We start from the raw sequence: 13,686 nt of genomic DNA, 5'->3' as shown, positions 1-13,686 counted from the left end.
CCGCCATCTTCTGGGACCGGCTCCCGCCCCCCTCCACCTCTTCCTCCTCCCCTCCCACAACTCCGCCGAAGCCCCACTGCGCCTGTGCAGTCCACGAGGAGGCGTTCTGACGATCGGGGCAGAGGAACTTCCGGTTCGTACCCGCGCTGGTTGTTGAGCGGGCGAGACGGGGCAAAGGACCTTCCGGTTTGCCCGAAATCAGCTCCTGCTTGTAGGCGTGGACTGTTTGGAGAGTGGGAGGTGGTTAGGTCAGCTGTTGTTTGCTGACCAGGCAATCCTGGGTTGTGACGAGTATCCAAGCCCAGTGGGCGGTGTGAGAGAATCGCGCACTGACACACGCACACTCTCTGGGAGGCGTGACGCTCAGCGTGTGCCTCTGCTCCAGGAGGAATTGGCTCTGGAGCACAGGCCGCCCAGATCCCCCGCCAGGGACGCTGACTCTGAGTATCTGTGCTTTCGCTGGGCTTTACTCTTTACGTTTTCACGTCCTGTACTAAATCATAAAAGCATAACTGATATTTCGCTCATCTCCATCCCACACCACTTCATAAGGTCTTTATTAATAATGGTTCCACAAGTTCGACCAGGTAGCACAGTTTGAGGACAGATGTTTTCCCAGGAAGAGCTTTGGAGGTCGATAGCAAAGTAGAGAAAATAGAGAATCTTATAACCCCCTCTTTGTTGGGAGGTGTACTATGTATGAATGTGATCAGATTATAGTGGTCTTGAGGAAAGTTTTAGGTGAAATTTAGGCGTACCATAATTGTTTAAGAGCTTCCCATAAAAGTGTCAGTGAAATACCTTTCCCCCCCCTTCCTTTGAGTGGTTAACAGTAAGATGGATTTTTATATTTCTAACCTTTATAGCAATACACTTATTTCTCAAAATTAAAGGCTAAATTAAATCTGCAACAAAATATATCTAGGCAAGTATTTATATGCTCTTTCTTGTTTTCTCTAATGTTTCCTATAGCTTATGAATGTCTCTCTTTTTAAAAGATTTTATTTATTTATTTGAGAGAGGGAGAGCGGGAGAGAGCACAAGCAGGGGAAAGAGGTAGAGGGAGAGGGAGAAGCAGTAAAATAAGATTTGGGCAGATTATATGGATGGGTGAAGAATTTTTAAAGGAAAAGGGAAGAGCACCTACAAAAGAGACAACAACCTCAAAAATGTCCTGACATTAAGGCTTTCTGTAAGTATGAGTTCTATTTGTCCAGCTTATGTCTCCCCTAAGCTGTCTTTTTCAAACACGAGAATTCACTTTTAAGAAAACCCTTATGGAAAATTTTAGCCTATAGAGGCATTTATTTTAGTTTAAATATTTATTTAAAGCTGAAAAAGGTTGATATATTCCAGGAATTCAAAAGAAGGTGGAATCGCTGGGGAGTAGCAATTGAGAAGGAAGAGGTCACACATTGAGGTTGTGTATTAATATCATGATTAAGCACATTCTCAATCAGTGTGTCATACACTGCACTAAATTTAATTTCATTTCACCTGCTCAAAAAACCCTTTAAAATAGATATTATGTAGTAGAGGAGGAATTAAGACCAAGAACTGTGATACCCAATCTTGGCTGCGTATTAGGATTGCCCAAGGATCTATCAAAATTTCTTTTTTTTAAGATTTTATTTATTTATTTATTTATTTATTTATTTATTTGAGAGACAGAGATCACAAGTAGGCAGAGAGGCAGCAGGCTCCCCGCTGAGCAAAGAGCCCAATGCAGGGCTTGATCCCAGGACCCAGGGATCATGATCTGAGCCAAAGGCAGAGGCTTTCACCCACTGAGCCACCCAGGCACCCCTCTATTGAAATTTCTTGTGTCTGAGCCTCATCCTCTATGTATTCTGATTTAATTGGGCTAAGGAGAGGACCTGTACCATTTTAATAGATTCCTTGTATAATCCCAATGTGCATCCAGAGCTGAGAATCACTGTCTTAGGGTTAATTTGCCCAGGGTCACTTAGCAACTAAGTAAGTGGCAGAGGAGGCAGAAATTTAATTTAGATCTATCTGATTCCAAAACCTGTGCTCTCAGCTGCTCACTAGCACCATCAACATTCAGCAACATGTAGCATACACCACTTGCATGCTTGGAATTTTGTTAAACACTGGCACGCAAAGACGAATGAGACAGAGGCTTTGCCTTCAATAAATTCAAGCCTGGTAAGGCAGGAGTCTCAGGAAATGAAACTAGGCCAGCTCATACAAGATAGAAGCAAGTCAACTGGGTGATATTTCCTTCCAATTTTGAACTAAATTGGCATGGAAGGGAACTGGTAGTGGGGAATCTAGGTAGGTGGCTATTGAACTAAGACAATGGCAGGGGTACAAAGAATTGGCAGGACTTACTGGCCATTGATGAGAGGATGAAGGAAAGAAAGAAGCAGAAGATGACTTCAGAGTTTTGAGTTTGAGTGGAAGTAACACCATTGATTCAGATCAAGAGCACAAGTATTGGGTTGAATGAGATTGAAATACTTGTTGAACACTCAGATTTAAATATCTAGTAGAGCACTGGAAGTGTGCATCTGGAATTCAAATGAGCAAATAGTCTGGAAATAAAGATCTGGAGTCACTGACTTATAAGTGGTAGCTGAAACCAAGCTTTGCATAATGAGTACTCTATGTATGGATTTTTTTTAAGACAACAGAGATCAGGGAGGGGAGAAAAACCACCAAATTTGACATTACCATATTTGAATAGTTCAATAAAGCTATTTTTGTCTACAATGATATTAAAGACAGTCAACTCATGATCATCCATGATGAGTTTTTAATACTTTCCAGACCTTCTCTAGCCTCACAGCAAATTTAACAGATGATGCATGGCCATGGAATGCAAACCAATTTTAAATATTGGCTAAATATTTAAGAGCACAATATGATACATTCAGAAATGTAATAGAAATATCCTAGAGCAGTGTTTTCACACATAAATAACTTTTATACACTCCTAGTTTTGAGTTCAATTATTTTATCCTGATATTACTTTAAACTGACAAAAATTACAGTATTCTAAACATAAATCTAGACAGAAAATTCTTAGGCTTAAGCCATATACCTCTATAAACCAAAACACTTGCAAAATAAATAAGAACAAAAGTATAAAATACGTAAGTTTCAAATTGTAGTATGAAAGGTGTTTTTTTTTTTGAACTTGAAGAATTTCAGTAAATATTTAAATCTTTGCTCCAGAATGGATTATTTTAAGATAAAATGTGATTTTAATACTGTATGTCATGTGATGGTTCAATTCTCTCACCACTTCTCTTTATTAAACCTTTATTTTTACAATGAACCCTACCATTACTGGCCCTTTATCTGGGGCAAATGGTCATTTAAATCCACCTCTTTTTTTTTTTTTTCAAATCAATGTAAAACAATTATAGGCCAATCTTAAGAGAAATCATGTAAGAGTACCCTGTTAGAACATGTTCATCAACATAATCCAGAACAGGCTTGCAGTAATATTTGAAGGTTATCATGTAAGTAAAATTGTATCATTTCAAAATTCTTCAGGGGAATTATAGAATACTGAAAATATATTCATGTCCCTTAAATATCTGCAAATGCCACTTTGAAAAACAAAACAAAACAAAAACCTAACTTAGATTATTCAGTGTTTTTGATTATTTATGCTTTATAAAATTCCTTAGCATAGATCTCCAATTCTCAAAATACATTCCATAGAATCAATATTAACAGGTAGTTTGTGAGAGGAGAGGGATGAGGTTCTACATTTGTATTTGGTAAGCATTGGATTAGAAAAAAATGAAACATATTTTCAATATGGGGATTCTGAGATCCTTTAACATGCTAGGACATGGTGGTCCCAGGGAACCTGTGATTCTTTCCCTTCTCCAGGGCATCTCACAGTATTTGACTATGTTTCCATATTGTTAAACATTTCAGGCTAGTATAGTAAGGAAAGTTGAAGGAATGAAATTGTATTTTACATTGAAGGCTGTTTATAAAATCCTCTGTCATCTGTCAATCAATGACATCTACATAGAAAGCAGAAGCATCATCAGGCATATGGCACACTTTTCAATGCCTAGTATGGTGCCTATTTAATAATACAAACTCAATAACTATTTTGGGAGTTAATTAGTATTTTGCTGTATCTGTTATTTGTTTTATGTCAATAGCAATTGCTGCTATTTTGATTTAATGAACACATATCTTCTGGAGAGAAGACCATGGTCACAAAACTGTTTTGATGAAGCCTGTCATTTAACCAATATTTATCCTGAAGTATCATAAAGAAATTTGTCTTAGAATCTACAGTGTCCAGTACAGCAGGCACTAGCCATATACTGCTATTTGATTAATTTAAGATTTTATTCATGTATTTATTTGAGAGAGAGTGAGTGAGTGAGTGAGTGATTGTGAGTGTGACCAGGGAAGGGGCAGAAGGAAAGGGAGAGAGAGAACCTCAAGCAGACTCCATGCTGAGCATGGAACCCAACACAGGTCCATCTCACGACCCTGAGGCCATGACCTGAGCCAAAACCAAGAGTCAGACATTTAACTGACTGAGCCACTCAGGCACCCTAAATTAATTTAAATGAAATAAATTTTAAAATTTAGTTGTGCAGGCACACATTTCAAGTGTGCAATAAACCCATGTAAACAGGACAGATTACAGAATATTTCTATCATCACATGAAATTTTATTGGAAAGCCCTGTATTAGATTTGCCCAGAATACTAAAATGGTAGAGAAAAAATCAAGAAATGGAGGTGAAATTAAATTATTGCCCACCATCAATTTGTCCACCTAAAATTTATAACCTCTTTGAGCACATGGGAGAAAGACTTGTATAATACAAAGCAACCCAGTGGTTCTAGTTTTATTTTAGGAAAAAGTTTGAATTATGGCACTCTCCACTTTCAAATCTGGCACCAACATCTTTTAGAGGGATTGCCAATTCCAAGAGAGTTTGGTTTCTCGGTAAAAGTCATGAGCAGACGGCCAGTAGAAAGTCTATACCATGTAATGTAGATCAGGTGCTTAAAGAAAAGCCCTCCCACTGAAACCAAAAGTGTTTGTTGGAATATATTTTAAGTATCACAAAGGAGCTGAGAAGATAAAGGAGGATTACCAGGCCAACATCTAAGGGAAAGTAGGACCTTAAAGAAGTAAGCAGAAGAAGGAAAGCAACTTGCCCTGAAACATTTTCCTGGTTGGGAAAAAAATTGAAATTCTGTTTTGACAGACTTTTCAGATGAGAACAAATGTAAAATCTTGAGGCTTGCTAATCTGGGGACTTAGACCTCAAGTTTAAAAGTTGGAACAGCCAAGGACAACACCTTGGTGTAAAGGTGATAGGAAGTAAAGCCACTCCCCACCCACACAGGGCAGAATGAGCAGAAATGAGGAGAGCAGAAGGAAATAAAAACGTAAATGAGTACCTGTGGAAATGTAGGTACAAGCTGACCCTCAGGCAAATTTGCATTCCAAATTCACTCCACCTCAGTAAATTCAAAAATTTCATGCCTTTCATTTTGTTTAAAGTGTTCTTAGATGGATGGAATCCAAAATACCTGTGAATTGAACACTTCTTCTACATGTCTTTCCAGTCTTTTACAAATGTCTAGCCTACCTTTCAATACAGCTACAAATGTTTTTGTAACACTCACCTTAACCAAGTATATGTAGCTTTTGACTTATTTGTCTTAGAAACAAAACCTGCCCTTTTAATATTTCCATTTCATCGATTTACAAATTTTTTAAAAGATTATTTATTTGAGAAAGAGACAGAGTTTTCATAGGTAAGATGAAGGGCAGAGGAAGAGAATCTTCAAGCAGACGCCATACTGACTGGTGGGCCCCATGCAGGACTCGGTCCCATGACCCATGAAATCATGATCTGCACCAAAACCAGGAGTGGGATGCTCAGCTGACTGAGCCACCCGGGTGCCTCCATCAGTTTCCCAATTTTAAATTACATTATGCAATCACAACGACATAATTGGCAACAATCACAATGGACTCTGAGTGGACATATAACCCAATTGCCAGAGCTGGAAGTGCTGGGGGTAACTAGACCCAGGAATGGAGCATGCTTTATCAGGGAAAAGAGACTTGCATTTTACTTTCAGTGTAAGATCTTACCTCCTTTCTCAGTGATGTGAGGTAGACAGGGGAGGCTCTTGAGAGGAATATCTTACCCAAGGTATATTAGCAGTTGGGTTGGAATAGAAATCAGATCTACTCATTCCTAATTCAGTGCTTTTTTTTTTTTAATAGAATTCATCTTGATTTAAGAACCATTCTTGAAATCTTTTAGATCATGTAAAAAGAAATTTTTTCTACTGTATTCATCTAACACACACTGAGGTGATAATAGATAATTCTTGGTCTATCTGTAGATAAAGTTTTTGCACGTTTCCTTGATAATATGCCCAGAATATTCAATCTATCTTTTCATCACTCTAGTGATGAAAATATATATGAATATATATGAAGTTACCCACCATTCAGTTGTAGTTACAAATGTGAGGTGATTTTGTAATAATGATATTTATCTTCTTGGATATAAACGCATTAAAGGTTTTCTGCAATTACTTTTAGCCTGATTTTACCATTTTTTGTTTAATGGCAAACTCTATAGCACATTCAAACAAACTGGGGGTTGGGATGGGGGAGGAAGTGACAGAGGTGCTTACGAATCAATCTAATCACAAGCAGGCAAACTCACCTGAATTCTCAAGGTTGCACTGCATCAATCTTTGATTATTAGGAAGACTGGTACTGATTACAGAGGGAAAAAACAATGACAACATGTTTCCAGAGAGGGGAGGAGGATGGCGAACAGGGGCAGGGTGAACCCCCAAAACTCTGAAGGGAGAGGTCAGTAAGAAGAGCAGTCACCTTTTAGTAGTGACCTTGATGTAACGCTGTTGGGTGTTTTGGGGTCTGTTAGGAAGTAGTGGCAACCAAAGTCAATAAATTGAATGTATATAAAGTCCAATGGTCCCTGTAAGGCTTGGTATGTATCATCAGGCAACAAATAAACTAAACAAAGCCCCAACAAGGTCATCGCGGATGAGCAGGCAAATGCAGAACACAACTCTAAGACAAAATCACTGGGGTGTAAAACATCACAGTGAGAAGACAACTGGAAAGACTATAGACTATAAACTATTTGTCAGAGAGGCAATGATAGAGACCAAGAACAGAGAGGCAACACTAGCTATTAATTATTACAAGGGCCTATGCAATTTGAGGTCAAAAAACATAACAATGTGCTCTCTAAAAGATTTCTCTCTTGCTAAATAACCGCACTGCTGTTTCTGTTGTGTGACACTCTTGCCTTCGAATTGAATTCACACACTGGGGGCTTCGATACTATTCAGTCTCTCCCAAAGGCAGAATGTGTACTCCAATCTCTAATTGAACTTAAGCTAGACTCATAGTCTAAGTTTATTTTTTATTATATAAGTTTATTATATCCAATATATCCATATATTTTAGATATGCAATATATCCATGTATTGTTTATTATAAGTATATTATATCCAAGAAGATAAACATCATTATTGTAAAATCACCTCACATTTGTAACTACAACGGAACGGTGGGTAACTTCATGTATTTTCGGTCTAGAGTTATGAAAAGATAGATTGAATATTCTGGGCATAGTTTATTATTTTTATAAGAGACTGAAAAAAGTAGCAGAGAATCTCCTCTGGCTTGCCAATTATAAATGCATGTGTATACACATTGATTCACAAAAGCAGAGGATTTCATCTGATAACAGATGGAAGACACAAACAGTCAAATTTCTGAAAATTTCCCAAAAGGAATATGTATACGGCTAGGTGATGTAACAGACATAAAACACACTTAAAGAAACTCAATGGTTTAGATTTAGATTACTTCTGGGACTCAGATTTGCCAAAAACAGAAACTTCCAGAAGAATTTTTCATAAAAATAAAGACATTGCTTGAAGTGATTTTAAATTTATTTCCTTTAGAATTTGAGAATCATTGCTTTTTTTTTTAAAAGACTAGCAATCAATGTATTAATAGCGATTAAAGAGAATTAAATGAACTTAGACTTTTCAGAAGCAGATCTTAGATTCATAAAATTAATGTTAGTACTGAAGTATGATAAAACCATTAGTTGAAAAGGCATTCCAGCCTGGAACATAATATGTGTAGCTCATTGATGGTCTGGAGAGTCCCGGTGATGCTCACTATTTTCAGAGACTTTATTAAACACTTGAGCTCCAGTAGGTCCCACTGCTCTTCTGTGATTTCAAAAATTGCTGTGTGTCCACTCCTAGAGCTCAGTTTTATTTAAGGGAGCCTGAGGTAAACGAAAAGCATGTGCCCTGTGTAGAAGGAGGCATATCTTGGTTCCAGGCTCTGCTCTCTATTACCATCTGGTTATTCTTGGGCAAGTGACTTGCCTTCTCTGATCCTCCGTTTTCTCATCATTGAAGTGCTTCTTGTCATAAGGAATATGTGTAATAAAGTAGTCATACAACGTCATGGTTTTGTGGATATTACCATTAATCACTTTGATATTTGCCTTGACAAATGGCATTCCTATTTCTGTTGAATGCCTCCAGGATCAAAAATTCCTCACCTCAGGGCACCTGAATGGCTCAGTGGTTTAAAACCTCTGCCTTCGGCTCAGGTCATGACCTCAGGGTCCAGGGATCAAGGCCTGCATTGGGCTCTCTGCTCAGCGGGGAACCTGCTTCCTGCCCACTACCTCTCTGCCTGCCTCTCTGCATACTTGTGAGCTCTGCCTGTCAAATAAATAAATAAAATCTTTTTTAAAAAGTATAAAAAAAAAAAAATTCCTCACCTCTTAGGGAAACTTGTTTCATCTCTTCAGAGCTCGAGGTGCGAGAAAGTTCTACTTGGAGTTCAACTATATCCGGCTTCTTGATGACTTCCCACCCACTGACACCACTTCATGTGACAGCCTTGAGATTGTGAACATCTCCTGCTCTGCACCCCCCACGGGCTCTTGTCCCCGTTAAATACACCATTTGCTTAACCATTTTCCATATGACACGTTCTCCATCCTCTTACCATAATTGTTGCTTTCTTTTGGGCATGCTTCAGACTATCAACATCCCCTCCATAGGGTTACTTCCAGAACAAACACCAAAGCTGCATCACCACATCCCTCATTTTCGATCCCTCCTTGAACACAACGCCTCACTACAGTAGCGTTTTTGGCAGTCATATCCTATTATTAAGTTGTATTGAGTTGTTAAATTTAAACAGCTCTTAAATCCTTTCCATGTGCACAAACCACATTTTCTCTATCCTGTTCCAGTAAAGTTGTGGGTCGAATTTGAGAGTGTTTAGATTTTTCCATGTTTTCCACTGAGGACGACGGGTGGATGCCTAAACAAAAGGGATTGTGATTTTTCTGTTGAATTTCTTTCCCGTGCAAATTCCACGGTTCAACATAATGATGAGCCCCCGTAAGGCTTGTGTTACCTGCAGACTGCCTCTGCAGGCCATCAGGATCTTATCCAAGTCCTTAATCAACACTTTGGGTACTGCAGCAACAGGCACAGAGGCCTGTGGTAGGCTCGAGAGAGAGCCCTGCCATTTGGTTTGACATAAATCCACTCATCAAAAAAGAATTCTGTTCACTGTCGGCCCAGCTTACATTCAGAGTGGGGTCATTACAGACTGGTAAATATGTTTCGAAAGCCGGACTAACAGTTTCAGCTTCACTGACTGATGCTGATTCATTTGTTGAGAGCTTGCAAGTCATCTCTTTAATGCTTTGTTCTAGAAAATTCCCCAGATGTCAAGGACGTCTCCCAGAATTCACAGGATTCACCTCTGCTTTGAGAACAAGACATTTGTCCATTTTCAGTTTTCCCTAATTCTTAAGGGTCTTCAGAAATTATCTACAGGAGTTCCTCGTTTTTATCCTAAGATCCTTGTAGCCTCTAGGAAATGTGACTCATCCAAGCCATGAAACTTAAATGCATTTTGAGTGGCTAGTGCTTTCTTACAGGTTTCTCCCCTACCTTCCTTTTACAAACTAGTATTAGGGCTGCTTTTCTTTCTCTGAAAATCTTTCAGCTGGAAAAAACATAGGAATTAAAGCAGTGAAGTGGTTCTACTCTCTTCCTCTTCTCTTTCAACACTGCAAGTAGCAGGCTCCTTAAACTTGGGACACACATCTGTCCCATCTATGAAAACGTGCCTTGTGTGACTCATCACCTCAGGCCTGAACCACTTACATGTGGATTATTCACAACTCCAGTCCTAAATGCTGGCACTCCACAGTCTAATCTGTTTCCAGTTTGACCCTAGGACTTATTTTTTATCTTTCACTTCTGCTTCTCTCCTGAGACCTAATGCTTTTCCATACTTCAATTTTCTTTTTGCTTTTAACCATCGGGCTCCTGCTATGGTCCCCCATAGGTAAATGCCTGCCCCCCACCCCGCCCCGGCAGATGGATTCTTGCCGTTTGGCTGATTTCCTTGGGGCTGACATTCCCACCAGGTGTTCCAGCCATCAGTTGCTGTGGATCAAACCAGGAAGCAGCTTTATTGCCTTTAAGTCACACGGTGTCACTTCCGCCATCCTCTTTTGGTCAGCCGATCACTAAGTTTTGTCCAGATTTAGAGACAGGAGACGTGGACTCCAGCTCTCAATGAGAGGACTGTCAGAAAATTTGTGCACAGGTATTTAAAATGCCACCAGGTTAGTGGAGCCCAGCAAACAGAGCCCTGGCACCACACAACAAAGCCATCCTTTACTTAAGTAAAGTGTATATGACCTAAGCATGCATGACCTCAAATGCTTAGCATGTTTCATATACCTCCCTCTATCCTGGCCATTAGGGTCTAATATTCTTACAGGCTTACACTGCTGTCTTCCCTTTGACCATGATTGCTTGTCTCTTTCCTGTTTGAATTCATCAGAGACGAGCCCATGGAGTCCTATCAGTTTATAAGGGGCTCTTCCATTATTTCCATTCCACGGTAATGCCAAAAGTTAAGCTTTGAAAATATTTTATTCCTTTTCTCAGAGTCCCTATAAATGGAATGCTGGCAGTCCCTTTCCTCTGTCTGCATAACCCTGCTTAACATTAACACGCTCGATACTGGCCCCTTGTTAATGCTTCTTATCCCCTTCTTAGGGTGGAGAAGGTTTATGGGGAAGAGTCAGACAGACCTGAGAGTCCATTTCTGCTCTTCCTCACTAGCTAGCTGGGTAATCTGGAGAATATGATTTTACTTCATTAGGAGAATAAATTTCATATGATAATAGTGATGGCAGTAGGATTAACTGACAGTGGAATTAATTTTTTAAGATTTTTTACTTATTTGAGAGAGAGAGAAAGCAGAACAGCAGGAGGGACAGAGGGAGAAGGAGAAGCAGATTCTCCGCTGAGCAGGGAGCCTGAAGTAGGGCTGAATCCCAGGACCCTGAGATGATGGTCTCAGCCAAAGTCAGATGCTTAACCAACTGAGCCACCCATGTGTCCCTAACTGACAGTGGGATTAAATGGAAGACTATATAGAGAGGATTTAGCACATTAGTAGGCATTCACTAAGCAGTAACTGTTAATCTTCTTCATCTGTTACCCATATATTTTTTAAAGGTTTTATTTATTTATTTGAGAGACAGAGAGAACATGAGCAGAGGGAGGTGCAAAGGGAGAGGGAGAAGCAGACTCCCCACTGAGCAGGGAGCCCGACATGAGGCTCGATTCCAGGACCCCGAGATCATGACCTGAGCCAAAGGCAGACGCTGAACTGACTGAGCCACCCAGGTACCCCGATCTCTTATCCTTATTATCTTTTCACTGAAAATGGCAACCATCTCTCTATTCTGGACTCCTGGTGTGAGTAGAACAGCCACTATACATCAGTACCAAACACCCTGGCCGGTGATTTGTTCTTTATGAGTAGTTGTCTATGTTTTTGCCTGGTTTTGTCAGCAACTTCAGCAAGATCTGCTAGGGTCATGGTGACCCATTCCTTCCTTTCTTTTGTAACCCTTGCAGCACCGACCTCCGTCCTGAGCTACCGAGTCCAGAGGGACAACCCATGCTGAGCTGTCCCTATGTTGAGCTCTGAATGTCAGAGCCAAGACTGTTGTCCCAAGTTCCTCTCTGCAAATAACTATAGGACATTTTCCTACAGAGAGCCTAATGTAGGGGAATGCTGCTTGTCCAGGGTGTACCCTTGTGGGTGTAAAAATTGTCATGAGTCACTGTGTAAATAGTATGGAAATTGCTTTGTTTGTTAATGTGAAAAGCTCTGCAGAAATACAAGGTATTATAGGAACCAGGCTGAACATGAGAGATAAGGTACTGTGGGGAGAGAACCAGTGAGTGAAGCATCGGTGTGTGTCACGTATCCCTCTGAGGGGACGAAGCCCACAGGTTCTCCTCCCTCACTTTCTAAGAACACCGACTCCCCTGGGTGAATAATTTAAAGGACAAATTACCACTCTTCTGGGTACCAAAGCCAGCCATAAGCTAAAATTAAATTAAATCATAAAGCCTTACAAGAAACTGAGGGAAGAGTCAGAAATATAAAACCAAGGGAATCCAGGGCTAAGCATGAAATATTAGAGGCAGTGCAATGTCCTTGCCTTCCCCTGCTGATGAAGGGAAAAAGTGAAAACCACCCTGGCACAGACTGAAAGGACCACCATCAAATATCCATTGTTAAGTACTTGGTAGTGGCTATTGCAATGATTTCAATTCCGGTGGGGTATTGAAGGGAGGTAGGAGAGACACCACTAGATCAACCTGGAGTGCTTGCACCTTGGCTAACTAGCTGGGTGACCTTGAGCTTCTCACTGTCTAACTTGGCCTCTGTTTCTTTTACCTTTGAGTTGAAAAAGATGAAGTCAGAGTTTGTGTTTCTAAAGTTTTTTTTTTTTCCCCATATCAGCTCAAAGATAGTGAGCTATAAAAGCATGTATAAGGGCACCTGGGTGGCTCAGTGGATTAAGCCACTGCCTTCAGCTCAGATCATGATCCCAGGGTCCTGGGATCGAGCCCTACATCGGGCTCTCTGCTCAGCAGGGAGCCTGCTTCCTCCTCTCTCTGCCTGCCTCTCTGCCTACTTGTGATCTCTCTCTGTCAAATAAATAAATAAAATCTTTAAAAAAAAAAGCATGTATAAAATTTGCCTATGGAAATATAGAAAGCTCATTTTTCACAGCACCAGCCCTAGCACCACCTTTAAAATTTCCTTCTATCCTGGGGTGCTTGGGTGGCTCCGTCATTAAGCCTTTGGCTCAGGTCATGACCTTGGGGTCCTAGGATGGAGCCCTGCCTTGGGCTCTCTGCTCCTCCAGAAGCCTGCTTCTCTCTCTCTCCCCCTGCTTGTGTTCCCTCTCTCACTGTCTCTCTTTCTCTCTGTCAAATAAACAAATAATATCTTTAAAGAAAAAAATTTCCTTCTACTCTTTAGTATACTCCTTAGTATTAGGCCAGGAGATTGGGTGCGGAGGAAAGGGGGCAATTTTGGAAACAGAAAACTATTAAGTGTTGTAATAAAGCACTGTGTCCCCACACTTGTTTCCTCCAGATGGAAATGATTTGTTTACAGGTGACCTAGAGGTAAGGTCCCACCCTGAATGCAGGAGCGAAGGAGCCCTTTAAACATCCCAGGTTGGCTTCCGTGAGAGGAACCCAGCATGCATGGAATAAGGTAAAAATC

The sequence above is a fragment of the Neovison vison genome, chromosome 3 (assembly GCF_020171115.1).
Source record: "Neovison vison isolate M4711 chromosome 3, ASM_NN_V1, whole genome shotgun sequence".
In the NCBI taxonomy this organism is placed as follows: domain Eukaryota; kingdom Metazoa; phylum Chordata; class Mammalia; order Carnivora; family Mustelidae; genus Neogale; species Neogale vison.
This window is presented reverse-complemented; position numbering follows the sequence as displayed.